Raw genomic sequence first — 25,030 nt, forward strand, 5'->3', positions numbered from 1 at the left:
ATCAGAGGTAAGACATGGTGCTGATTTTGGACTGATCCTGCATGGACTCAAGCAGAGCCAAGCCCTGAGACCAGCTGCTTTGCACTGCCTCCACAGCAGAGGAGAATAGTAGGAGCAGCTCAGCTCTTCTGCCAGTGTGCTAGTGCTTTAATTTTTAGTAATTTCTCCAAGAATCGGCTGTTCATATTTTTTTCCCCCTGTGCAATGGTTGACTTCTTAAAAGCAAAGACTTGATTTCTTGCAGGCTGTGTTTTCTGTGATTTTATTAATTTAATCATTATACAGGTGTGTGTATATATGTGCAATCGCCTGACCAAAAATAAATGCTGTCAGAGCTTTTGCTCCTGAATTCAGGGCATAGAATCTGGCAGTGCTCTGGGCAGCTCAGGTAGCCTTCACACTGATGAATAGAAAAATCCAATCAATTGTCCCTTCAAAAAGCCACCTTTCTTTCCAAGCAGCTCAGACATGCACTCAGATATATAATACATGCAGCAGAACTGAGCTGAAATTAATCCAGTCTGTAGTTCCTACAGTGAGAAAATGTCTGGAAAACTTCATAGCAGGTTGCCCCAAGATGGCACTCTGTGTGCATGTCATGTTAAAATAATCTTATGGTTCTGAAAGACCATCTTTATGCACTGCATGTGTCTCTTCCTGGGGAGGTAAGGTGCAAGCCAGAGGTGACAGGCATGCAGCAAAGATTGTCACCCAGCCCTTGAGTGATGGTCAGTGAGGGCATCAGGAGCGTTGTCAGAGGTGGTGCAGGCAAAGATAGGAGGATCACAGTGGAAAGGGAACTAGTGGTTGGTGACCAGGGCATGACCTAATATGTTTTCATCCTTTTACATGCTTTTTCTGTATTGATAAGGTTGTGTAATTCCCAGATATACATAACATTTCATGCAATTGTTTTGCTATTCCTTTATCTCCTCTGCTGCAGGGTACAATTCTTTGACTGGGAAGGGAGTCGTGCCCTAAGCAAAATCTGGCTACTGAGGATGCAGCATTTCCAAGGGGTAGGTCCCAAATAATAAAATAACTTTCTCTTCTTTTGATTCTTTTGATAGTGGAAAAAGTGCCAAAATATTTTAAAAAAAGTGAGAGGATAGAGGGGAAAAGATGGTACCTTAACTTTAGGTTAGAGATCATAGTTTGGTGAGTTGGAATGGACCTTAAAAATCATCTCATTCCAACCCCTCTGCCATAGGCAGGGACACCTTTCCCAAGAGCAGGTTGCTCAAGGCCCCTTCCAACCTTGGACACTTGGAGGGATGGGGCACCCAGAACTTCTGTGGGCAACCTGTGCTAGGTGCCTCACTACTCTCACTGTACTATTTTTTCCTAATACCTAATTTAAATTAAATCTTGTCTTTCAGTTTGAACCATTTCCATTTGTCCTGTCATTCCAGGCTTTTGTAAATAGTCCTCCTCCATCTTGTTGGCTTCCTTCAGGTCCTGGAAGGCTGCAATTAGGTCACCCTGAAATATTCTCCTTTCCATGCGGATAAACCCCAATTCTCTCAGCCTTTCCTCACAGCAGAGCTGCTCCATCCCTCTGATCACCTTGGTGGCCTCCCCTGGGCTCTCTCCAGCAGGTCCCTGTCCCTCCTGTGCTGGGAGCCCAGGGCTGGATGCAGTGCTCCAGGTGGGTCTCAGCAGAGCAGAGCAGAGGGGCAGAATCCCCTCCCTGCCCTGCTGCCCATGGGGCTCTGGATGCAGCCCAGGATACATTAGGCTAAATTTTGGAAATTCTTAAGCCCAAGGGGATTAGCCAAATGTATATTTTAAAGAATGGAAGATTGTCAAATATGTTTAACTTTGTTTGGTATCTTAGGTAGCATGTGAGGGACTTTTTTGTTTCTCCTTGCAGAGTAATATTTATGATTCTGCTTTAATATTTTTCTTTGTCTATCTGAAAAACTGGAAAAGAAAATCTTAAAATAATTAAAGTTTTCTCCTTATTCAGTTCATCTGTAGCTGTCATTTATAATTCATTAATGATGTACATGCTTTGAATAGACCATGTATTTCAAAATGGTTTGTAGAAGGAAAAAATCCTTTCACACTTTCACACTGTATTTTTTATAATAACTTTTATCAACCTATGACTGAAAATTTGTCTCCATTTTGAAACTTTCTGTAACGGACTGAGATAAAATCTAATTCTGCACTTCACCTACTCCATGGGCCAAACAGATCCTTCATTTAATTAATTCCAGAAAGGAAAGAAGAGAAAAGAGTAATTTACAGGAAGCTCTTGGCCCCAAATCCCCTTCCAAGTGACTGGCAAACTAGGTATGGCACAGTGGCAGTGGGTGAAGCCTCTTTCATGTGGGTGGGAGATGAACCCTTGAGGTGTGGGATGTTTTCTGGAGCACAGGGACGTTGCCCAGCGCTGCCCAGGCACCCGTGGGACGCTGCCTGCGCTGGTGCTGACACTGACCGTGCTGCTCCACGGCCTTGGCAGCGCTCACTAACCTGGATTTGATGTGGCATGACAGGACACCGAGTTCTGCTCTGGCAGCAAGGCTGTTCACGTGCAGTGCAGCCTGCCAGGCTCTCCCAGGACGCGCGAGCCGTGTCCGTGCGTAATGGCCTTGTGCAGTTAAGTGGAGCACGCTGGCTGAGATGAAAGTCGAATTTCAGAGCAGGCTTGTTTCCCTCCCCTCCCTCTCCCGGCACCAGTGCCCCTTTCACCAGCACAACAGGATGTCTTCCTGCTTCCCCATCGCTCCCCAAAACACACAAGCCCTCCTTCCTGCATGGTGTAACTAATCTGGTTTGCTGACTGAGATCTGCCGGGGCCTTTAAAGTGATGCCAGCTACTCTGTACTCAGTGTAGCATGGCAGCATTTCAGAGTGAAGCTAAAAATCCAAATCCAATAAGCAAGGAAATAACCATAAAGAAGAAGCCCTGGTAACCATTCTGTCCATCAGCTTGCTGCCTGATGGGGCAGCTTTGCACTAAAATTTGGCCATGGACCATATGTTAGAAGTATGAAGACCTCTTTTTTTCCTACTTTTTTCCTCTTTAAGCTCAAATCTATGAAGAGATGCATTTTTTAAAATCCTATAGGAAAATCACATTATTTTCAGGGATGAGCTCTCAGGCAGCTTGGATTCCTTTTTCTCTCTGTTTGGATTAGCAAACAGCAGCAAAACTCACACTTCTCTTCCTAAATCCCCCTTCAAAATGGACGGAAGGTTACCCAAGCTCAGGTTTTGTTCTTTTGAGATTTAACTGAAAGAGAGTTTCAGTGAGGGGGTTGTGATCCTGTAAGGTGCTGGCTTTCATGAACATTAGCAGAACAATTTTGTGAAAAATATTTGCATTTCAAGCGAATGCAGATTAGTAAGACTTTTTCGGTGAAAAAGACTTTTATGGTTTTGTTAAAAAAACAGGTTAAATGATGTCTTGTTTGTTAAGTTTGTGGAGAGAAGATGACTTTTCAAAAAAAGCATTAAAGAATCCCCAAAAATATAGAACATCATGTGGGGGGGAACAAGATATGACAAAAACCCAGAGTGATGGGGGACACCATCCATAGTGCCAGAATGGGTCCTGGAAGCAGGGGAATGCTTGATTTTGGAGAAGAATGGAACAGGTGCTGGAAACTCTGTGGCTTTCTAAAATGGCAGAGTGATGTTCTCTTCTGCCAGAGCATTCCAAGGGAAAGCTGTTCTTATATGGTTTCATCAAGCCAATTTTAACTTTTATTTTATTTTTATTGTACAAAACAAATAAAGAAATTTGCCAGTGTAGGGAGGATTAAGAGTGGATAATCCATTTTTGTGACTCATTCTGATAAGAAAAGAGCTCATCAACTCCCTGTAGCCTTGCATCTGAAGACAGTTGCTGACAGATTGCACAAAATATGTCCCTGCATTTTTAGGACCCCGAGACAGCATCTTGCAAGCAGATAAAACCAAATAAAATCTGACAAACCGTCTTTGTAGTGGAGAGATGAGAGGAAAAGTGCAGATACTTTATGTTAGAGGATTTGAATGTGAAGCTATGAAGAAGGGCAATGAATTATAACTTAAACTCCTTAAATGTTCTCTTGAACATGAAGGATCTTAGTTAATTAAAAGTTATTGCATAAGTGCTGCTGGGGAGTGAAAAGTTTATTTTTAATTATACTGTCTTACATAATGGTTACACGATGACAGAGGCAGAGAAAGCGATTTAAGTACACTTTTTTAATACAGTGAAATTAAAAAGTGAGGTGCTGATGCATTAATTCATCCTTGACTTGTCCCTGGATCTGTTTCATGATCTCTGCTTCAGCACGCAGTTTTTGAGGACAGTGTCTGTTTGTTCTGGACTTGCACAGCCCACGGCTGTGATGATGACTTCTTGAGCATGGTATTCATCACGATAATAAATAATCTTGTCCACTTTCAGCTTCTCCTTTGATCTTAGAATGTTTTGGCCAGCAGACTGGTACACATGCATCTGTAACTAATATGCCAACAAATCACATCTATAATTTATTGTAATCGTGGAAAACCTATTTCAGCTGGATGATTTCTTAAGTAATTTATTTAACTCTGGCTATAGGACTGTATTTTATGCCTTGATACAAAGAACTGTTGGCTTTAAAAACTGAGCATGCAACAGTACAATTAAGTATGTTTTGTTTAACCAGAGACAGCATCTACAGAAATGTTGCAAACACACACAGAAAGGGAAAATAAGATAGAGGGGAACTGAATATTTGTGTGTAACATAACTAAAAGAGAATCTTCTTTTCTAACTTAAAAATATCTCCTATGAAATACTCCCTTCCCTCTTTGAAGTCTGTGTGTGCCTCCTCAGTGTTTGCCAGCACTGGAGAGGTACCACTGCGGGGCTTTGGGTCATTACAACTTGCCTGGCTTCTGCATGCTCAGGAAGGGGCTGCTGGAGGCAGCCAGGCTCTGCTCCATCCTCTGCTCCATCTGCAGCTCCTGTGTGGGGCCTTGATGGCTGAAATGTTGTGTCCTGAAGTGTAATGTTCAATTTATCTAAACAAAATACTTGTCTGGAGGGGCCACCACCAGCTGATCAGGCTGAACAAAAAAACAAACAGGAAAACCTCAGCTTGCAGAGTGGTCCTGGGTTCACCCTTTTCAGACTTTAAAAGGCTTGTTTTGGCCATGAACAAACTACTGTCCATTTACTTCTGCTTTGAGAAGCACCTTTCCTAGAAAAGGACTCATGATGATGATCATTGTTGAGCTGGCCTATGTTGTGTAGGGTTTTTAAGCTAAATCATGATAGACACCATAATAGCTCTAAGGAAATCTGGTGTGAGACTCCTCTGCTTTATGGCCTTGGCCTGCCTGTCCCCCTCTTCACATTCTGGAAGTACCTAAGACTTTTTTGAGTTACAGAGGACAAGCTGGAATTGATTTACCACCTGACTTAGTGAGGTTTGAACAGAAACTTGGAGCTATTGAGTATTTCTGGCAAAGTCTTGTCAGATGTTTAGAGCTTGCTTTGTAAATGCATTTATTAATTAATGTCTGCCTCTCTTTCATGGCTTTGGCTATTATTTTTTTAAATGGGAGCCATCACAAAGGGTTTAATTGCAGTGATTTTTAAATTATTTTGTCTTAGAAGTATTTGTCAGGGAAAAAGCATGTGAAATTGAATGGATGTAAAAATGAATAACATCAGATCCTTTCAATAAAAGGGAATTAATGCAATGAGGACATGCAATATCAGGTTGTATCTATGGGGTCAGATATGCAGAGATCCCTGTCTGAGGTACATGAAATCATGAATTTAGAGGTAATGACAATATTGTGCCTGGTGTTACCATGCATCTGTATGAACAGCAGGCTTGTGCACTGCCCTTCTCTTTCATGCTTGTCCATGTATCTTCAATTGTCATCTAAGTATGAAGCCCAAAACTCAGTAATTTGATTGTTCATTTGTAAGCTTCTTAAGTAAGTCAGTGCTTCTTATGTCCTTTAGAAGGGCTTAATTAAACTCTTTTCGGGTAGCTGGAAAAAGTAGGACAGGAAGGCAGGATGTCAAGAAACTCTTCAAACCAGTCTGATCTCCCATGACCAGGGTAGGTCCTGGAAACCCTGGACTGGGATTAAGATGCTTGCATGATTTTGAATGCTAGAATCCTGCATCTTTGTTTTGGCATATATCAGGGGTAGATTGCATATTTTTAATCATAATTTTCCTTAAATATTAATGGAAAGTGTGAGCCAATTGTGAAACTGAAAGAGGAGGCTTAATGGAGAGGCACTGAGGCCAGAGATGGTGTTGGGGGTGGGACTTGATGGTTGGAATGGTTCAGCTCCACATCCTCAAACTCCAGAAATATGCTGCCTGGAGAAGGCACACAAAGGAGCTGCAGCAAGCAGCAAATAACCCCATCTATACCCCGGGAATACAAAATAGTGTGCATTTGGGTATATGGTATTAGATGCAGCATTTAGACATTACAGGATGGGGATGCAATAAAAGACTGCAGAGAGCAAATACTGCTGAGTCCTGACAAACCTCATCAGTTGGCCAGCACACCAGAACCATCACCTTCTCAAAGGCAATTCGCTTTTTCTTTCCTCTTTGTTAATTAGATGCAAGAAAAGAGTAAGTCTCTGATTTAAACACTGGCTTACTGAGCTCAGCCCTGAAAATTGAAATCTGTCTGCGACTGGGAGTTGTTGGCTTCTGCTCCATGGTTCTCTGGGGAAGAGCTGCTCACTCTCACAGCTGGTTTCCCTGGGGTTTGGCTGAAAATCCTCTGCTGCTGCCTCCTTGTGCGTGTGTGTATCCCAGGGGGAGGCAGTCGGTGTCCTGCTTCCTTTCTGGCATTTTCACATAGGAGGCTTGTGAGTTTTAGATCAACTAGAAACCAAGACAAGGTAGAACTTAGATTCATTCGAGAGGGGTTTTTTTTGTTTGTTTGGTTTTTTTTTTGGTGTGTGTGTTTTTTTGTTGTTTTTTTTTTTTTTTTTTAATTTTCTCTGGGTGTTTTTTTGTTTTTTCTTTTTTTTTTCTTGTTTTTGTTTGTTTGTTTGTTTGTTATTTTTTGGGTTTTTTTGGGGCGGGGTTTGTTTGTTTTGTTTTTGTTTGGTTTGGTTTGGGTTGGGTTGGCTTGGTTGGTTTTTTGTTTTTTTTTTTTTTTTTTTGGTGGGTTTTTTTTGGTTTCTTTTTTGGCAGGGGGAGGACAGTGTCCACTGATTTACTGATTTGTTTTTCTAACTCGTGAATTTCCACCCCTCTAAATGTAACCAGAAAGGACGCGGCATCACTTGGCAAAGAAACATTTAGGTTAAGTTTCGTTTTGCCGGAAATGTTTTTCCTTAGTTGTTAAAAACAGATTGAGGTTTTTGACAGCACAATGTGGTGTCCAGCCCAAGTGTGGGTGGCAGGGAACGCTTCGTAAGGGGGGTGCCAGATGTTCTCCTCTGCCTCAGGGGAATATCTTTGAAAACACTCACCCTTCTGGTGAGATCTGCTGCTGCACAAACTGCAGAAACTTAGAGGGATCCCAAACATTTGCGCTGCCTGTGGACACTGAACTGGTGCTCTTGTACATCCAGAGCTCAGTAGGAAGCCAGGTGATCTTTGGTCTTGATCTGAAGCTCCGTGACCAGACATGTCTCTGACTCATCATCTCCAGTGCACTGCTACTGCAAATTATTTGAATTTCCTGTGAGTCTGTAACCAAGGTAATGGCACTCGTTGTCACTGGTGGAGCTGGCTGTCCTGTTTCACTCATGGATTTTCTTTCTGATGGTACTTTGGGAATGATTGTCTCTGGCTGAATGACACGATCTCTGTTTTGCTTGGTGATTGAAAGTGTCTGCTTTGATCTTGAAATCAGAGCTGAAACTTTTCTTCCACTGATGTTTGCTGTACCCGTGCCTAGCTGCTGTTAGATGAGTATTGACTTCAACTCTGTGAATATCTGTTTTTCTGCAATGTGCTTTGGGGTCAGTATGGAAAAAAAAATATGTCTTTGTTCTTAGAGAGAGCACAGTATTCTGTGGGAGTGCTCTCAGCCTTTAGGGATTTTTGTCTGTCTTCTGATGGGTGACTATTTTTGTTTTGAGGAGATTTCTGGACCAGAAAGTTAACAAAATATAGGTCCAGAGGGATAATGGGAGTTGTGGAATCCAGCTGCCCATCTTAGAAAAGAACAATATGCTTAGGCCATCCCTGATGGGTGAGTCCTAGCTTATTTAGCCTATTCTTCAAAAAACCTAAGGCAAAATCATCTTCTAGTAGTTTGCTCCACTGCCCTCTCCTTGCAGGTTTTTCTACTTTGTACCCTAGAAAACCCCTTGTTGGCAATTAAGCTGATTAAGTTTTGGTTTACTCTCAATGGACATATAGTACAATTCACTGCTGTCCTTTTTGCAGCCTTGCACAGCTTTGAAGACCTAATGTGTTCAGACCTCTCTTTCTGAGCATACATATATTCCTTTCTTTGAGCCTTTCCACAGAGGGACACCACCTCTGCAGTAAAATATCCAAAATCTGGAATATTTCTCTTGGTCACCTACTAGGTTGTCTGGGAATTTTTCTTACTGTATGCAGTGGAGATGATTCATGGAAAAATGCTGGTTATAATCTGTCATGGCTATCTTTATTTCTAAGGTTTTTTTGAACCTCTTTATAAAGATGACTTTAGCAGATATGAGCACATGTAATCAAGAAAAAAAAATTCTTTAACACAAAATATTACTGAAGTTCCTTTTTATACAGCAACAATTTAAATGCTTCTTACTTTCTTTCAAAATATAGGATAGAAAGATTTAGGGAATCATGGGCATTTATTCTTCCTTCTTACCTCAAAACCCTGCTGCAAAAATTGTGCATCTTCCATAATACCACAGGGCAATTTTGTAAATGTGGGGACAACCAGAGCTTGAGTTGCTTTGTGGATTTGAATGACTTCAGAGTATTTTCTTGCAGCTGAATATTTGACTGTGTGGGAGGGTTTTCTCCTAAAAGCAATGAAAAAACAGGGGGGAAGAAAACACTAAGTAAATTATAGTTCCAAATTTATTCAACAGATCACAGTTTCTGTACCATGGATACAGATTATATCACTAATATTTTGCACAAAGAAAGGAGGTAGTGCCACAGACCTGCAATTAATATTTCTCTTCAGCAAAATATTGTGATGTAGCTGTCCTGATTCTCAACATGTACAAAATCAGTGTGTTCCAAGCATTATTTTGCACTCTGCTTCAGTTTCTTGGAAGAAGTGTTGCAGCAGAAACTGGTACTTAGTTTATAAAAAGCACAGTTGGTATCAGTGGGAGGGATTTTTGTGCCATGTGATGTGGCATGGCGTGTCCTCCCCTCAGATTATAGACAGCCAAAGTTAATTGCCAGTGTGATGCCAGGCTGCAGCCTGCTCCTGGCCTGGCCTTTTGGGCAGTTTCCCATGCTACACACTCCAAAGTTTGGGCTACCATGAACAATATGGTGTGAGCATCTGCCTGCCTGGGCTGCTGCTGCTGCTGCCCGTGGAGAGAGCTGGGCACTGGTGTGGAAGGATGTGCCAGTCCCTCGTGGGTGCCTGTGTCAACAGGCTGGAAACACTGAGCAGCCATGCAAGGAACAGCCTCTGGGTCTGGCCATCACACAAGTGTGCAGGCTGGAGCTGCTCCTCCAGCTAAGACAGGTTTTAGTGCTTTGGGTATAACAAAGCAAAGCCTAACCTAAGGATGTGCATCTGCAGAAGGCAGGGGATTTTCTTTTTCCTTTTTCAACCACTTTTCTGCAAAACATTCCAAGTGCTTTGTTGCAGACAATAAGTATGTTGTTGAAGAGGGTTGATGCGCTCTGCCTGGGCTTGACAAAAGTGCCTGTGACAGCAGCACAGTTGGTATAATGACTTATATGCAGAGAACAAGATATCTGCATCCAAGACAAAGTGCTTTGTATGCTAGGACTTCTGCTGCCCACAGATGCTGGGAGAATTCTTCAAAACAGCTGGGGTGCTCACAGTTTTGGGTGAAGGCTTCTGTTTTCTGTAAGGGCTGAACTCTGGAGAGTAAAACCAAAAAACCCACAATATTTTCCAAGGGGCACTTGGTGTCTTGACGTAGTTTTGTATTGCCATCTCTTTAGAAATGTGAAATTCTACTTTATAAATCAGGGTGGATTTTTTTTCTTTTCTACCTCTACATGTTTCCATCACCATCATATTATGGATGCTACCAGGTGCAGATGGTCATCAAATCATCATCATATTCCTGCCTGTGCAGCAGGGCACCTTCCTCTGTGTCAGGATCCCATGGGGGATGTTTTGCATGCATGCAGCTCATTTAGGGAAGTACTTGGAACTTGCAGACCGACTGGGAATTGAATTTTATTTTCTCTCCCATGGTAACCACCAGTTTTTGCTCAGCACGAATGGCTGTCTTTCATCAGAAGACACATTTTTAATGGAAAATTAACTGGTAAAAAAAAAGCAGAGCTGTCATGCATTTAGAGACAAGATGTGCCTTAGCTAAATCATTACTTCTAGAAAAGTTGTTTAGCCAAGCTGGCACCCAGCTGCCTTCACCCTGGCCAGCAATAGTCTCCCACCAAACCACAGGGCTCTGCCTGGAATTTTTCTTAAGAAGTAGTCCTTGCAAATCCTCATCTCAAACTGCAATTTTCTCTTTTCCCAGTTTCCCTGATTTTGCTAAATCCAGGTATCCTTGATATCCCTTGCCAGCTATATATTCCCTGTGCCTCAGCCAATTCCCTACACTCTAATCTTTAATCCTTAGGTTGTTTTTCTTCTTTAGCCCGTGGTTTTGCGTTAGTTAATCTGGGTTTTGCACATGCCTGCTTTATCTTGCAACACAGTGGGTTGCCCACTGATGGTCACCTTCTTCACCAGTGCAGAACCACCTCTGCAGCTCCTCTCGTTGGCACAGGAAACATGCTGTCAGAAGTGCAGCAGTGACCGTGGGGACTGTAGACTGGCACAATTTACGACAGGTCAGGAATTCTCCCAGAACGGAGTTGGGCAATTGGCTGGATTGAAGTTGGCACAGAAAAGCACTCAGCCTTTGAGCAGGGGCTCTGTCCAGTGCAGCTGAGTAATCCTTAAGATGTTTCCTTCGTTTCTGTGTTGATATATAACATTTTCAGCTAGTGTCCAGGCAGCCCACCAAATTCTGTTAACAGTCTGATCCTAAGGGGATTAGCTAATGACTTTCCATACTGATTGGGTAATGACTTTTTGGAAAGTGAGAACTCAGCAGAAAACAATCCTGGCAATTACAGTCTGCTCATGTCAATACTGTAAGTGTTGCAGAGCAGTTCCATGAATAAAATGGCTTAACTTCTCAAATTAAGTCTGTGTCTGTCTCACCAACCTCCCCACAGTCTCCTATTCTTGTCTGATAGAGGAATATCAGACAAGATATTTTATGCTCCAGACTCTTTGGGGGTGAGAGTGAGCAGACTCTTGTTCTGTCTGCTGCAAAAGCTTTTGGTGGCATGCCCTGGATCCTGTTGGCATTTCAGGTGCAGCCCAGCCCTGTGGGCTGGTGGCACACTCGTGTGTCCCCAGGCTGCACAGATCTGTCCCCTCCTTTGCACCAGGAGAGGTACTCAGTGTGCTGCTGAAAACAGCCAAAAACCTTTCCTGACTTTGGAAGAGAAGACAGGATTTCAGACGTCCAAATCTAGCACAGGCATCACTGGGGACATAAATGCTCTTTTGAAATGTGTGGTTAAAAGGGGAAGTCTCTAAGCAGATCCCTGAATGAAGGTCTGGAAACAAGGGGAGAAATAGTTGCATATGTAAACACTCAGTTCAGAACAGGTCAGAAAGAGGGCAAGTTTGCAACCAGCATTCTGATAGCTCTTCCAGAAAAGTGGAACACAACCTCACATTGACCCTTAGGGTATGCAAAGGAGAACAATTATGCTATAAGAACAACTCAAAATAGAAACAAAATACACGCAAGAAGGGTCCTCAACCATACCAACACTTAAGTCTTTGTTCCCTCTGGAGACAAGAAAGGGTATGCAGCACAATCTTCCTGGTACTTGCAGTAATTTTTACTTTTTGTAAGCACTCGTTTTGCCAACAGAACAACAGTTTAAAGATGTGTTAGCAGCTGCATCTGCAACTGCATCCTTCAGCCATTGTTATGCATAATTACTCACTGTTTTATCAATTCTTTTGTGCTCCCAGTAGTCTGGTTTGAGAGCCAAAGCACATCACTGAGATGTCTGCTTGGGTCCCATCAGCAGCACTGAAACTTGGCTGACTAACTGCTTTGTGCTGTTTGTTTTACCCTCGCTGCTTGATGCTTGATGTAAAAATCAAATAAACCCCTCCAGCCTCTAAATGGGATGGCAAAGTTCATAGGTAACAATAGTGACCTGCATGCCACAGCTTGCTTTCTAATACATGGAGTTTATAAAATACATCTTTAGCAAATAGTTAGCAGGATGAAAACCTGCAGATAAGCAGTTTATTGGAACTAAATGTGGCTGCTCCATTCTCTTTCCAACTACTGTTAGACACAGTCTTAAGCAGTGTTGGTAGCTTAGTTGTAAAGAGCAGCTAAATATTGGAAGTGTTGGTACCTCCTGATGGTGAGCACAGAGGAATCTTAAGCATGTTTCACTGTTACATATTGCTTTGGAGATTTTTTTGTGCCATGTGCAGCTCACCTCTCCCACAGCTGCTTGCCTCCTCCTTCCCCACTGACTTGCTTCCCTGAGAAGAATAATGCCTATCCCAGGTTTCAAAGGAAATTTGTTCAGTGAAATGCGTTTACATTTCTTCTTTATTTTGGCAACCTTACTTTTTCCACTCATCTTCACTGCAGTACAAAAGTCAGTAGTTTTTAATGAAAACTAATTTTTACTCCTTCTCCTCCACAAAAAAAAATTGAAAAATACAATGACAGATCTTTTTCTGGAAACCAAATATGACATGATTCGAGCATGCACACCCACGAGATTATAATGCAAACTGATTTGCAGTGTAGTGGCCGTTGCCAGCTGTTGGCCACAACAGAGTGCTGTTGTGTGCCCTCCTCACACTGTTGTCTCCAGTGATGCTCTGAATGGTGCCAAGTGCATCCCTCACACCCCTCTTAGCTGTCCCCAAGAACAAGTCCCCACCACTGCCACTCACATTCCTGGGGTGCTACCTGAGCAGAGACACCTCTCCTTTCCCTGTGCTCCTTGTCACTCAGCTGCTTTTGTCCTGCTCTGGTCTGGGGCAGGCCCTGCTGCCTCTTGGCTGTCAGTGTGCTCCAGCTGATGCAGTTGTGTGCCTCTCTGCCTCTCACATTTTTTCATGGGCTGAGTCATCACTACAGCTCCTGAGCGCTCCTGCACTTTCAGCATCTTGAATCCTGGTCTGAATCCTACTGCTTGGGCCAGTTTCTGGTATTTTCCTTCATTGTCCTGATTTTGCAGATTATAAATTTAAATGAAGAGGGCTCTGATTTTCCACTCTCTGCTGCTCCCGGGCCCTTGCTGCATAGTAAGCGACCAGCTGACAAACACGGCATGTAACATCATGCATATTCCTGCTGACATTGTTGACAGCAGAGCTCATGCATAAAAAAATGTATGCCATAAAGCATAGGTAGCTCTGCAGACTTCTGCTCTATTTAATGCCCAAGTCAGAATATTGGTCAAAGCTTCTATAAGAACGAGAAATGACATTTCCCCATCTGCTCATGTGAAGGGAGGAGTTTCTTCTTTGAAAAGCAGAATAATTGTTAGAAGACAAATGAGCAGGCTAAACTGCAATATGCTTCAGGAGTAATTGCTCCTGAGTTGCAAATGTGTTCAGTGAACAGAGGTTGTGTAGCAATGCTGTTGGGAACAGGTGTGAAAGCTTTTTAATGCTGCTGGCAAAGCAAAATGGTGCTTCTTTTTGACCATGAAGTAAAATAAGAGAAGGATTTAATAATAATTTTAAAATAATGACTAAGAGGAAAGTTTTTGTGCTTCTTATCCAACTTATTTTCTGAACCATGCACATTTGTTAAAGCAGAGACTGAAGGATGAGGTCTACAGACATCATGGTCCTGTGGTCCTGTTCTATGTAGTAGCCTTGCTGCTGGTTTTTGGCAAATTATGTAATTGTAAGATAGGCTGGGTTCTCTGAAGATAATCTGGTTCCCACCCACTTGCCATGGGCAAGGGTCACCTTTCACTAGATAGGCTGCTCACAGCCCAAGTCTGACTTTGAATGTCTCCAGGGATGTGACATCTACCACCTCTCTGGGCAACCTGTGTCACTGTCATAACAAAAAAAATTGATTTCTTACATCTGGTCTGAATCTACACTCATTTAGTTTAAAATCTCTACCACTTGTCCTGTCACAATAGGCCCTCCTATAAAGTCTATCCCCATCTTTTTAACTAAAAAGAAAACTAAAAAACTAAACTAATTAAAAAGTCTGCCCCCCTTTACTGAAAAGCCACAATGAGGTCTCACTGGAGTCTTCTCTTCTCTAGGCTGAACAGTCCCATCTCCCTCAGCCTTTTCTCACAGCAGAGCTGCTCCATCCCTCTGATCACCTTGGTGGCCTCCCCTGGGCTCTCTCCAGCAGGTCCCTGTCCCTCCTGTGCTGGGAGCCCAGGGCTGGATGCAGTGCTCCAGGTGGGTCTCAGCAGAGCAGAGCAGAGCAGAGGGGCAGAATCCCCTCCCTGCCCTGCTGCCCACGGGGCTCTGGATGCAGCCCAGGACACGTTTGGCTCTCTGGGCTGTGAATGCCATGGCTGGGCCATGTGCAGCCTCTCACCCACAGCACCCCCAAGCCCTTCTGGGCAGGGCTGCTCTGGGGCTGTTCATGCCCAGCCTGTGCTGGCACCAGGGCTTGTCCCAGCCCAGGGGCAGCACCTGCACTTGGCCTTGTTAAACCTCATGATGTTCCCATGGGCCTGCTTCTTGAGCTTGTCAGGGTCTCTCTGGATGGCATCCTATCAAACCACGTCAGCTTGGTGTCACCCACAAGCTTGCTGAGGGTGCACTTGATCTCACTGTCCATGCTGTCAATGATGATATTAAATAGTCCTGGTCCTAGTACAGCCCCCTGAGGGACACCACTCATCACTGATCTCCATTTCAACAGTGAGCTGTTTATCCATTGCAAGGTGTGGCTTTGTGGGAAGAGCTGCCTCTCAGTTTGCTGAATGACCCTCCTGCACTCAGGGTGCAGGGTCTGCATTCAGCATCAGCACTTGCCACTGACCACATGGTGAGACTGTTCACCCAGTTCCCTCCTTTCCATGCAAAGCCTCTCCCACTTTGAGGACACCATCACCCAAGGGGACAGAATTGTAATGGTTCTTTCAGTGTTGAAGGTTCTCTTCCCTACTGCAGCTCAGTGTTCGTTGCAGCAGGGAGCTGCAGCCCAGGTCTTGCCCTCACCTGCCTTGCAGAGCCATCTCTGCCAAACATCACAGGTATCTGATATGGAAAAGAAAATGTTAATGGAAACTATCCAAAAGGCACGTGGCCACGGTATAATCCCCTGCCTGTGAGCTATTTGAAAACAGTGTAACAAATGTGTCATATTGCCTCTCGAGATGCCCTATTCACTATATTTCTAGGAGAAAGACTGTCAGTTTTTTTGCTGATTTTGTGAGCTAAGTTTAAACTAAGTTTCCCATTGCTCCACTTATGCTGAAAACATTCCCAGATAGAACAATGTAGGAGGGTTGGGTCATACACTTATTTACACATGAATGAAAAGCCACATGCACAAACATTTAGCATTTTATTTTTATAAAGACAGGCACAACTCCTTTCCTTTCCCTTTTTAAAAGTTCAAATCTGTGCTTGAGTTTTCATGCATTTGTTACAAATTTCTGGATTAGTGGTGTAAGTTAGAAATCCTTTGTTTCTCTACCTTTGCTGTCACTTGTCTAGTTTGTTTGAATTTGATAATGCACGATGAAAGGCCTGTGGGTAATCTGGGTGTTGCTGCTGCCTTAGACCCCATACAATGTCAATGCTACCCTGCCTCATCTGAAGAACCTTAATCTTTTTACCTGAAGGTGCTGAACGTGATTTAGTGGGAAGGTGTGGGCTGCACATCCTGTATCCCTGTCCACTTCTGCAGGCTTGTGTATTTCATGGCATCACGCCACCAGCTGCACAGAGTAGTTGTCAGTCAACCATCCATGAGCACACCTTTCTACCCAGAGCAGATTCTTTCCAGAGGTTTGTTCGATGAGAGACATGAGCTTGAAGGTGGTGGTAACACTAGTATTTAATATTTCCTAGTATCTAAAGGCACTTTGTGCCAAGCTGTTTGAAAGGCACTCATGAAGACAATGGATCACAACCTGTTGGATCTGCAGAAGGGCTGTGCTGGTGAGCTGGGGTTAGTGGGTCCTCTGGGTATCCAGGCACCTGGCAGTGGTGTGTTTTTCAGCAGTAAATGTTCAAAGCAGGAATTTAAAGCATTCCAGTGCAGTGTTTCCTTCTGGGCAGAAGACATTTGTGCCGACCTGCCTCTGTGTGTCTGCGGCCTGCTGTTTGTGCTGTCGAAATGCCAGCTGGCTCCGGGCACCCGCGCTCAGTCCCGCGCCGCGAAGGCAGGGGCGCCGTTTGGTTGGGCCCCATAAATAGCTTTTGTTCATTCATTGAAAATGCAGTAATTATAAACATGCTAGTTTAATAACTGTGTTTAATTAATGGTGGGTGAGTAAACGATGCATGGAGAGGAGGTTAAAATTTACTAAAGGCTATCGCTGTGTAGCTCTTAATTGAATTAAGTGTATATTAAACTGGGCCTCTTTCCTGTCCCTGGAGAAACGAGCTGGGTGCACTGGAGCGTATGGATGCTATTGATTTCAGAAAGCTCTGGTTAAAGGCAGTACAAAAATGCTCTATGGCCAAAGTCCAGATCCTTCTGCATATATAATAAGGCCAAGGCAGTGTTAGCACAAAACGATAGCATGATGTTTACTTCAGGAATTCATATACCTGTTATTATTATCACAAGTCATTTCCCAAGAAGGTCTAGTGGAAAAAAAAAAATTCCCTGCAGTCACAATTTTAGCTTTATTTTGGAACTGTTAGCTCTTTTAATAGTTTTTATATAGGAGAATAAGTTGTCCTGTGTCTGGTTTTTTCTGTGTATATGTAAAAGTATATAAACACTTAAACACAGTGTCAAAAAATCTTAAGGAAAATATCAACAGATTTTTATTTTGTTTTTTCCATCCATCTGTGTCCAGCAAGACTGTTTATAGCATAAGTAGTCCTCCAGGAAGATTTGTAACACAGGGAATGAAGGCAAGTGCTGTTAGGCACGGCATCCTTGTGCCCTGTTTCTTTTAGAGAAACTCATGTCATGCTTGAAATAAGTCTCTATAAAACTTGTGTTCTTAGCACATGAAAGTTGCATGTACATGTGTAATAAAGGTTGTTTCCATTGCAAAGGGAAAAATTAAGAAGAAGCTGCAATTGAGCTTGCTGGGAGATTTGGACAAACACTACAGTTCAATGTAATGGAATAGGGGTTTTTTAGCTTTTGGATTAAAAGCTTCTAATGGACTTTTTAATGTATTTTGAAGGTCAAGCATTATATATTGCAAATGAATATTTTCATGTTTTATGAGTACGTGTTCTCACTGTATTCATGTGCCTTCTTCTAGCAGTGTCTTCTGGATTTTGCTTTAGCTTTGCATTATAACCTTTACAAGTAGTTCTCTTGGAGCCAGTAGAGTTTTAGCCACGTGGAAATCCAGGAGTTTGCTTTGGATTTTATTTTTTTTTCCCCTCAAGATAAGCAACTTGTATACTCAGGAAAAAGCAGTTTACATGAACTCAATGGGTCAATAGCCCTAATAAAAATATTGCAGAGAAAGAATCTCCTGGTATTTTTTTCACAGATCCACAGCATCAGGGCAAAAAATCTTATCAGAGCTGTTGGATAACTGACTCAGAAAATGCAGACAGCTTGTATTTTACTGGTTTTTTCTCCTATTGTACAGGCTGCAGAATCAGAAATAATATAAAGTGATCGTTAGGAGAAAGCTGGCAAGATCTCATTAACCATTTGACTAAGCCCTCAGTTACAGCATGTTTTCCATTTTTTCCAGAAAAATGGCGCTTTCCTTCAAGTCCTTAGAAAAAATCTGTTTGAACTTAAAAAGGCAGATATTGTGCAGAATTTATCTGCCATGTTTGCTAAAAACATCTTTTCTAGTTTTATAGAAAAGTAGGTCACACTAGGGTGCACTGTTTCTTTTTGTGTCTTACAGACAAAAATGTAATCACAGAAGGATGTTCTAATGAAGCGATTAACAGGAAGATTTGTAAAAATATTTGAGGAATGTCAGTTTTCCAGGAAGTCTGGCAGTTTGGGAAAGGACCAGACTTTTAAGAATATCTGAAATGCTTGAACTGTCAACAAGAAAAAGCAAAGTAACTCAAAAAGTGATTTACAGAAACATATAAAGAAATTTAGTGGGTTTGGAGGTCTGACACAATTCAGGAAGCAGTGGAAGAAGTATTTAGTGACAATTTCTGAAGAAGGGCAAGACAATGGAATGCAGAGATCATTGGTTTTGGTGATGTTTGTGCCCTCTGGGTGCACTTGGTCCTGATGCTGCTCGTGCCAAGGTGAAGGGTGAAGTTTCCACCCATGTGAAGGGTGGAACTCTGTGAGTTTCTGGAGCCTTGCATGCCTGGATCTTGGGATGACACCTGCAAGGAGATCTCTTGTTCTCTGGAGGGCTCTGTGGTTTTGTGGATGAAAGAGCTGCTTTAAATATCAGTGCTGAGGTTTGTGACACTGTGGCACAGTAACACACTTCTGTTTGGGTTTGTGTTGTGAATATTATGCCTCTAGTGTCTTCGTGAGAGAAATGTGCCTGGTGAGAACTAGAGCAAGCCAAAACTGCTAAAGCTTGCTTGCGTGGTAATGTTATCTCTTTCATGGGCTATTGCTCTCCCACAATATAATTTAGTTGAGTATAAGTTGCTTCAAAGAAATCCTGCTGGTGTTGCTGTGTTACTCTACAACATTTGGGTTAAAATAGCAGGGAAAAAAGGGTGGCTTAGCTTTGATGTCTGATACTGTTAGGAGTGAGTTGCTCTTTCCTGCTTCAGAGAGCTTCTCACAGCTGTTGAGAGAAGTACTTAGCCCCAAAATGCAAGACTTGTATCCCCCAGGGCTGGCAGAGAAGAGGTTGTGAATAATTTGACTTGAAGTCAAGGTGGTGCTCGGTGGAGCAGGAAATTAGGAGTGCTATTTTTAAATGCTGAAGAACTTATTAAAAAGCAGTAATAGTTTTCATTAGACAAAGAGCTTCGAGTTTGGGAGTCTCATGATTTGAGGTAGCATCATTCATCAAGTAAGTGCTTTTTAAAGAGTGCCAAGTAAATCTGTCTTTCTGGAAGGGTTGGTGACTATCAGGAGAATTAAGTAAGGGATGCAAAGCTTTTTGACATAAATCTTGGCATGCCAAGTATGTCTCTCTAAATTGGCAGCTGGTGTTGCCACACATTAGCATTTAGAATAAAATAAAAATGACAAATTTGTCTAATGTGAGAATAAAACTAACACAGAAATTCTGCTCAGTCTGCATCATTTCGTCCTCTCTCTCCTTTACTCTGTGCCTGTGATTTTCCAAGAATTTTAAAGATGAGAAAGACACAAGCTTTCATACCCCCTCCCTTTCTAACACCAGATGGAAAATGGCCCATGGACATAAGCTTGCAGCAAAAGGAGGGATAATTCAGATATTAGAGAAGAAAATTCTGACTCTAAGGGTTGGGGTCACTTAGCCAGACAGGCTGGGGAATCCACTTTGCTGTGCAGGAATTTGCAGGGATGTGCCATCTCTGTCCAACACTATTTCAAGCAGGGAGGTTGAGCAGAGGCCCACTGAGGTACTTTGCAAACTAGGTTAGTGTGCTTTCTGTGACAGAAAAAGGGCAGTCAGCCTTTGACGATGGTTATACCAGGGTAAAATCAAGAAAGCAGAAGTCTTACCTTTCTTTGTCCTTGTGCAAGACAGAAAAGCGTGTTAATGCAAAGAATATTTGACATTAAAAAATTATGTACAACCAGAGCAGAATAAGATCCAGATCCCCATGGCTGCAAAAAGTCGCTTTGATTTTTTTCCAGACCTTTGGGTTTCTTAGCAGCAAGTTCTCTGCCTAAGGGCTCTTCAGAAAATGGGTAGTCTAAAGCTGGCAGGTCTTGAGATTAATTTTATATTTTTCTGCTGAATGTAAGTCCAAGAAGACATGTAGTAATCGTGATAACACATTTACAGCTGCACTGGAATGCCCTGACCCTAAGCAGGTCGTAAGCTTCAAAAAGTAACTGTTTTCTGTGATGTTAAAACAGCATTTATTCTTTGGCTTTGTAAGACTTTTTTGTTCAGTAGACGGCGAACAAAAGTGCTATTTGGTGCTTCAGGAAGATTTTTCTATTTATTACTGCCCAAGATATCTCTTATCTCCAAAACACAGATGACTTTTGAGGTCTCATACTCTTCAGCACCTGGTTGTACATATTTGTACAGAACTGTAAATGAGATATTTCCTTCCACTGTTGAGTCACTCTTGTCCAACAAGTGGTATATATGTAAGTAAAACCAAAGATTTTTTTTTAACTCATTATTCAATGGAAAGCTGATTAATGAGACCTTGAAACCTAATATCCCCAAGAGACAGTTCACAGCACTGCACGCAACCTAGTTCATAGCAGGCAATAAAAATTAGAGGTGACTTGAAAGTGAGCCATTACATTGTGTTTGGAGGAAAACTCAGGCTCAGGCACACAGTGGAGTTTGCGCTGGGTAACAATTCATACAGGTCAGCAGACCTGTGGTAACTGGGGCTCAGTGATTGCCTCTGGCAGACAACAAGAGGTCAGAACCAGGCTGTTGTGGGGCTCCTGCCCTGCTCACTGCCAGGGCATGGTGCTGCACCTTCCCTTTCACAAGCACTAATGGCTCTGTGGCCAGGTCTCCAGCCTGGCTGATTCCCTGGGCAGTGGCAGGGGTCCTGCCCCAGACCAGCTACCCTCTGAATCCTTGGGATGAGAGAGCATATGAGGACACTGTGCCTTCCCAAACATGCAGCAAGGAGCTTGCTCAGCCGTGATGACTGGCTTGGGCTCTGAGCTTTTTTTCTAGAAAGATTGTCAGATTTTGAATTTCTACTTTCTCACCACTCTCATGACAATAAATGTTTTGTGTAGCTTCCAAGACAGAAAAAAATTGCTTCTTGGTGCCAGATGAGGTTTGCTTCTACTCTAGTGACTTGTAAAGTAAGTCTGAAGTTTGCTGAGGCTGCTTATGGTTTTTAGAAACCATTGCTTTTAGCATGATGAGTTTGGTTTCTAAAAGCCCTTTGAGGGGGTTGAAAATTCTGCCTTCAGCCTCCCAAACCACTGCTATGGTTCAGACTGGTGAGGCTGTTCAGTGATGTAAAGTGGAGCAGAATAGGTTTTGATAGCAGCATCTCAAAGTAATGATGGTAGGAAGGGAGGGTGGAAGAGGGCAGAGGAGGGAGAAGATGTGTGGAAAGACAGTGTCTGGTGTGTGTGTGTGTGTGTGTGTGTGTGTGTGTGTGTGTGTGTGCGTGTGTGTGAGAGAGAGAGAGAGAGAGAGAGAGAGAGAGAGAGAGACAGGGAGAGAGAGGGAAGACTGGGTCTTCTTTGCTGGAGGAAGAAATCAAAACCCCTCTTTAGGGTGTGGTCCTGCTCTTGAATCACTACATGCCAGTTGAAAAGGGCCGCCCAGCTGGATTTCTGCCTTAAAGAAATCTCTGCTCTCTGAAGCATTTTCTGCCTTAAATGTAAAGATTGGCATCACAGCTCACAGTCCTGAGATGTCTGAAGCAGACTGGTGACCGCTCGCTTGATCTTCGTTAAGGTGCATTTCAGTGGTTTTACCTGAGTGTACTGGAGCTGTTCTGGGTTGTGGCCAAGCTGTAGTCCCTTGTTTGTTGTCCTGCACTCCCAGGTTGAGGTCTCATGGAAGGAGATTCCACTCCTGCAAGTCCCTGCTGCCCCAAGGGGCTGTTTAAGGCCTGTGGGGTGAGCTGGTGCCCTAATGAGCTGTGGGCATATGGATAATGAGGCAGAAACTAAATCTCCCACATCTCTGTTCATCTTAAAATTATGAAGTGCAACATAATTTCTCTGAGCATTTTCAGCATTTTCTTCCCTTTTCCTCTCTAAGTGTTGTACTTCTGCTTTGGAAACAGCTCTGCTTTATATTTATGCCTGTTATATGATGGTCCAGAAAGCTTGCATTCATCCCCTTTTTAAAATTTTTTCCCTAAGTACAATTAATTTCCAACTAAAGGTTAGCAGTTTCAAAATACAAATGTAAGAATATGGTGTTCTAATGGGAGAAGAGAAGCTGTGAGCAACCTGCCTATCCTCAGGAGAACTGCAAGGCTGGAAACCCCAGGGATGAGTAGCTGAGATGGGTTAAACAAGGGCTTAATTTTTTCTTTGAAAAACACTATTACCTGGTGTGTCAAGTCTATTCAAAATAATCCAAAATATCTCTTGGCAGATTAGGGTTTTAAGAAATCCCATTTAATTCTGCTTCTTTCCTTAATGGATTCCTGTTACGGTTTACAATTTTAGGCTTTCTGTAGAAGCAGGGCAAAATTTCTGTCTGTGTGTTTTGTCTGTGGGGAATAGAGGATCCATAAATTAGCTGTTCCTTATAGGAAAGCCTGCAGTGGCAATTCTTGGGGGACATTGTTCCTCTCAAGGGGAAACATCTCCTTTTCAGGCTTGGCTCCTGCAATGCATGTTGGGCTTTTTACATTGGGCTGAGGACCGGCAGGATGAGGATGTGCGGTCATCAGCCTTGTCTGCAAGAACAGTATCAGACACCCAAACTCTTCAGATTTTTAAGGCTGAAGGTAGAGAAAAAGGCAAGAGAAAAGAAAATATTTGGGGATTTCTTAGTATAGTTCTCTGGAACTTTCACAGGAATTTAAATATGATATTCCAGTGAATATGTCTCTTTAAAATACTGGGTTTTCCCAGTGGATGAGAATTCCAACTTTTTACTAACTCTACTTTATTGTATTTTTAAGGTTTTCCATCTTGAGGCTGGGCATCTGGGTTCAGTTTTTGTTTTATGAAAAAAGCACTGGGACATTTAAATAATTCAAGGGAGAAATTATATGCGCTCAGCAAACAGATGTCAAAAAAAATGAAAGAAGCTTAAAATCTAGGCCTCCAAAGTCACTTCCATATATTTCCTTTTTAAAGAATGCATTTTTAATCAGCTTTTAGAAACAAAGTGCTGTGCTGACATATACATACTTACTCAGTGTTTCATCATGGGACAGAACAAAGAAAGTGAAACCAAAGTTACAAACTATTGTATTATAATATGCTAAATAAATGCTATGATACCAAATTGGCTCACCTGACAAAGCCCAGAGTTACAAGACTGTTGTGTTGTTGTTTTCCAGATGATGTGTAGATAATTGAATGAGCTTCTATGCTTTGTAAAAACAGGAGTTCATACAAGGGCTCTGATGGCTCTGGTAAAATCAAAAAGGGAATTAAAGAAGAATACTCTTTTCCAGGAAATACGATCACTGTTCTCAATGTAATTTGTCATTATAATTTCTGATTTATCTTTCATAGTCTAGTTCAGCACATTTTCCTATGAAATAATTTCAGGGGTGAAGTTTGGATTGTGGTGTGTCTCTGCCTCCCTGCACACAGCACAGCTGTAGGAAGGCTCCTGCTCTGGGTATCATCCAAACTGTCAGCCAAAATATGAAGAAATGCAGTAATCTGAAGGGAGTCTTGCATGTTTTAGTAGAATAATGCAAGAAAAGTAGGTGAAGACAGACAGAAGAGGACCTTGCACTGCTGAGGTTGGCGTTGGAGGGGTCAGCCCAGCTGCTTTTGAGGCTGCTGATAAAGCTGCTGTTGCCACAAGGTTTCTCAGTGCTGCCACGTCATTAGTTTGCATTTGAGTTTGAGGTGTTTCAGTCCTGGTTTAGCACCTGGGTGGAGCTCTGGACAGTCTGATCTCCAGGGGCTGCAGGTTTGCCCTGGAGGGCGCCTGGGAGAGCAGGGACAGTGCAGGGTGTCCATTGTGCTGTTGCCTCTCTCCTTGGGGAAATGCCTCCACATATCACAGTTTCCACTGGGCTTGGAGCCAGCTGAGGAAGATCTTCGAAGATGACTGAATAATCCAGTGAGGGACAGAGGCTGCTACACCTTTCACTGGCACCTCTATGGGCGGATCAGGTTCAGTGGAGCAAATCTTCTCCTGCCACTCACTGCCATCAGTGTGAAGGTGATTTCTGGGTTTGTCACCTCTCCTCCGTTTTCATTTTGGTGGAGGGGATTGCTCAGGTTTTATGGGGTCTTTTTAAAGTTGGGTGTGACACCCTGCTCCTCCTCTCTTTATCCACCCTGCCCAAATTGAACCACACTAGCAGCTATTGCAAAAGAGATGCTGTTTAATCAGGTCCATGCTTGCTTGTTGCCAGAACAGGAGAATGTGGGACTAGCAAAGCAGGGAAGGTTGTACCTGCTTTCTCTGGCACTGGGTGGAAAGAATTACACTTTGTCATGCTCTGGCTTTCCTGGCTGCTGGGTTGTGAATGCTTGCTGGCAACTCTTTGTGAGCTTTCCTGCTTGGGAAGAGTGGTTCTTTCTGCAATTTCAGAGTATTTCCTTTTCTTGGTTGTTTTTCTTGTTGGCTCTGAATCTCCCCTGCCTGCAGGTTGCTCATAGTAAAACATTAGTCACCAGTAAAACTGATTTTTTTTTCATAGATACATAGTGCAGTTATATGGCTGTGAAACAACTTTCTTTGACAGCATCTTAATATGTTGCTTGGGATGCTGTGATGACTTTGAAGCTGAAAGTGTTTAGGAAAAGTATTTTCCAATACAAAGAGTTGGGTTGAATTTTCTAATGCTGAAATATATGCTGAACATTGATATATATAATATGGTCTTTGGGAATATTCTGGTGACAACATATACCTATTTCAGCTCCCAATCCCAAGCATGTTTCTAAGCACATGAAAAAACAGATACATTGTAAGTCT

At 42.7% G+C, this 25,030-nt stretch overlaps 1 protein-coding gene across 6 annotated transcripts in view; it reads left to right on the forward strand.

Moving 5' to 3' along the window:
- PDZD2 (PDZ domain containing 2) overlaps nt 1–25,030 on the forward strand; it is a 202,173-nt gene that overhangs the window by 24,790 nt on the left and 152,353 nt on the right. For 4 of the 6 annotated variants that reach the window (XM_071425591.1, XM_071425595.1, XM_071425596.1 and 1 more), the window contains one exon: nt 944–1,019. The exons of the other annotated variants lie outside the window; for them this stretch is intronic. The gene's annotated coding sequence lies outside the window, so the exon portion shown is untranslated. The remainder of the gene's footprint in view (nt 1–943; nt 1,020–25,030) is intronic. 6 annotated transcript variants of the gene reach the window in all.

This window comes from Agelaius tricolor, unplaced genomic scaffold, assembly GCF_023055355.1.
Source record: "Agelaius tricolor isolate 1412-34295 unplaced genomic scaffold, bAgeTri1.0.p SCAF_4, whole genome shotgun sequence".
Lineage (NCBI taxonomy): Eukaryota > Metazoa > Chordata > Aves > Passeriformes > Icteridae > Agelaius > Agelaius tricolor.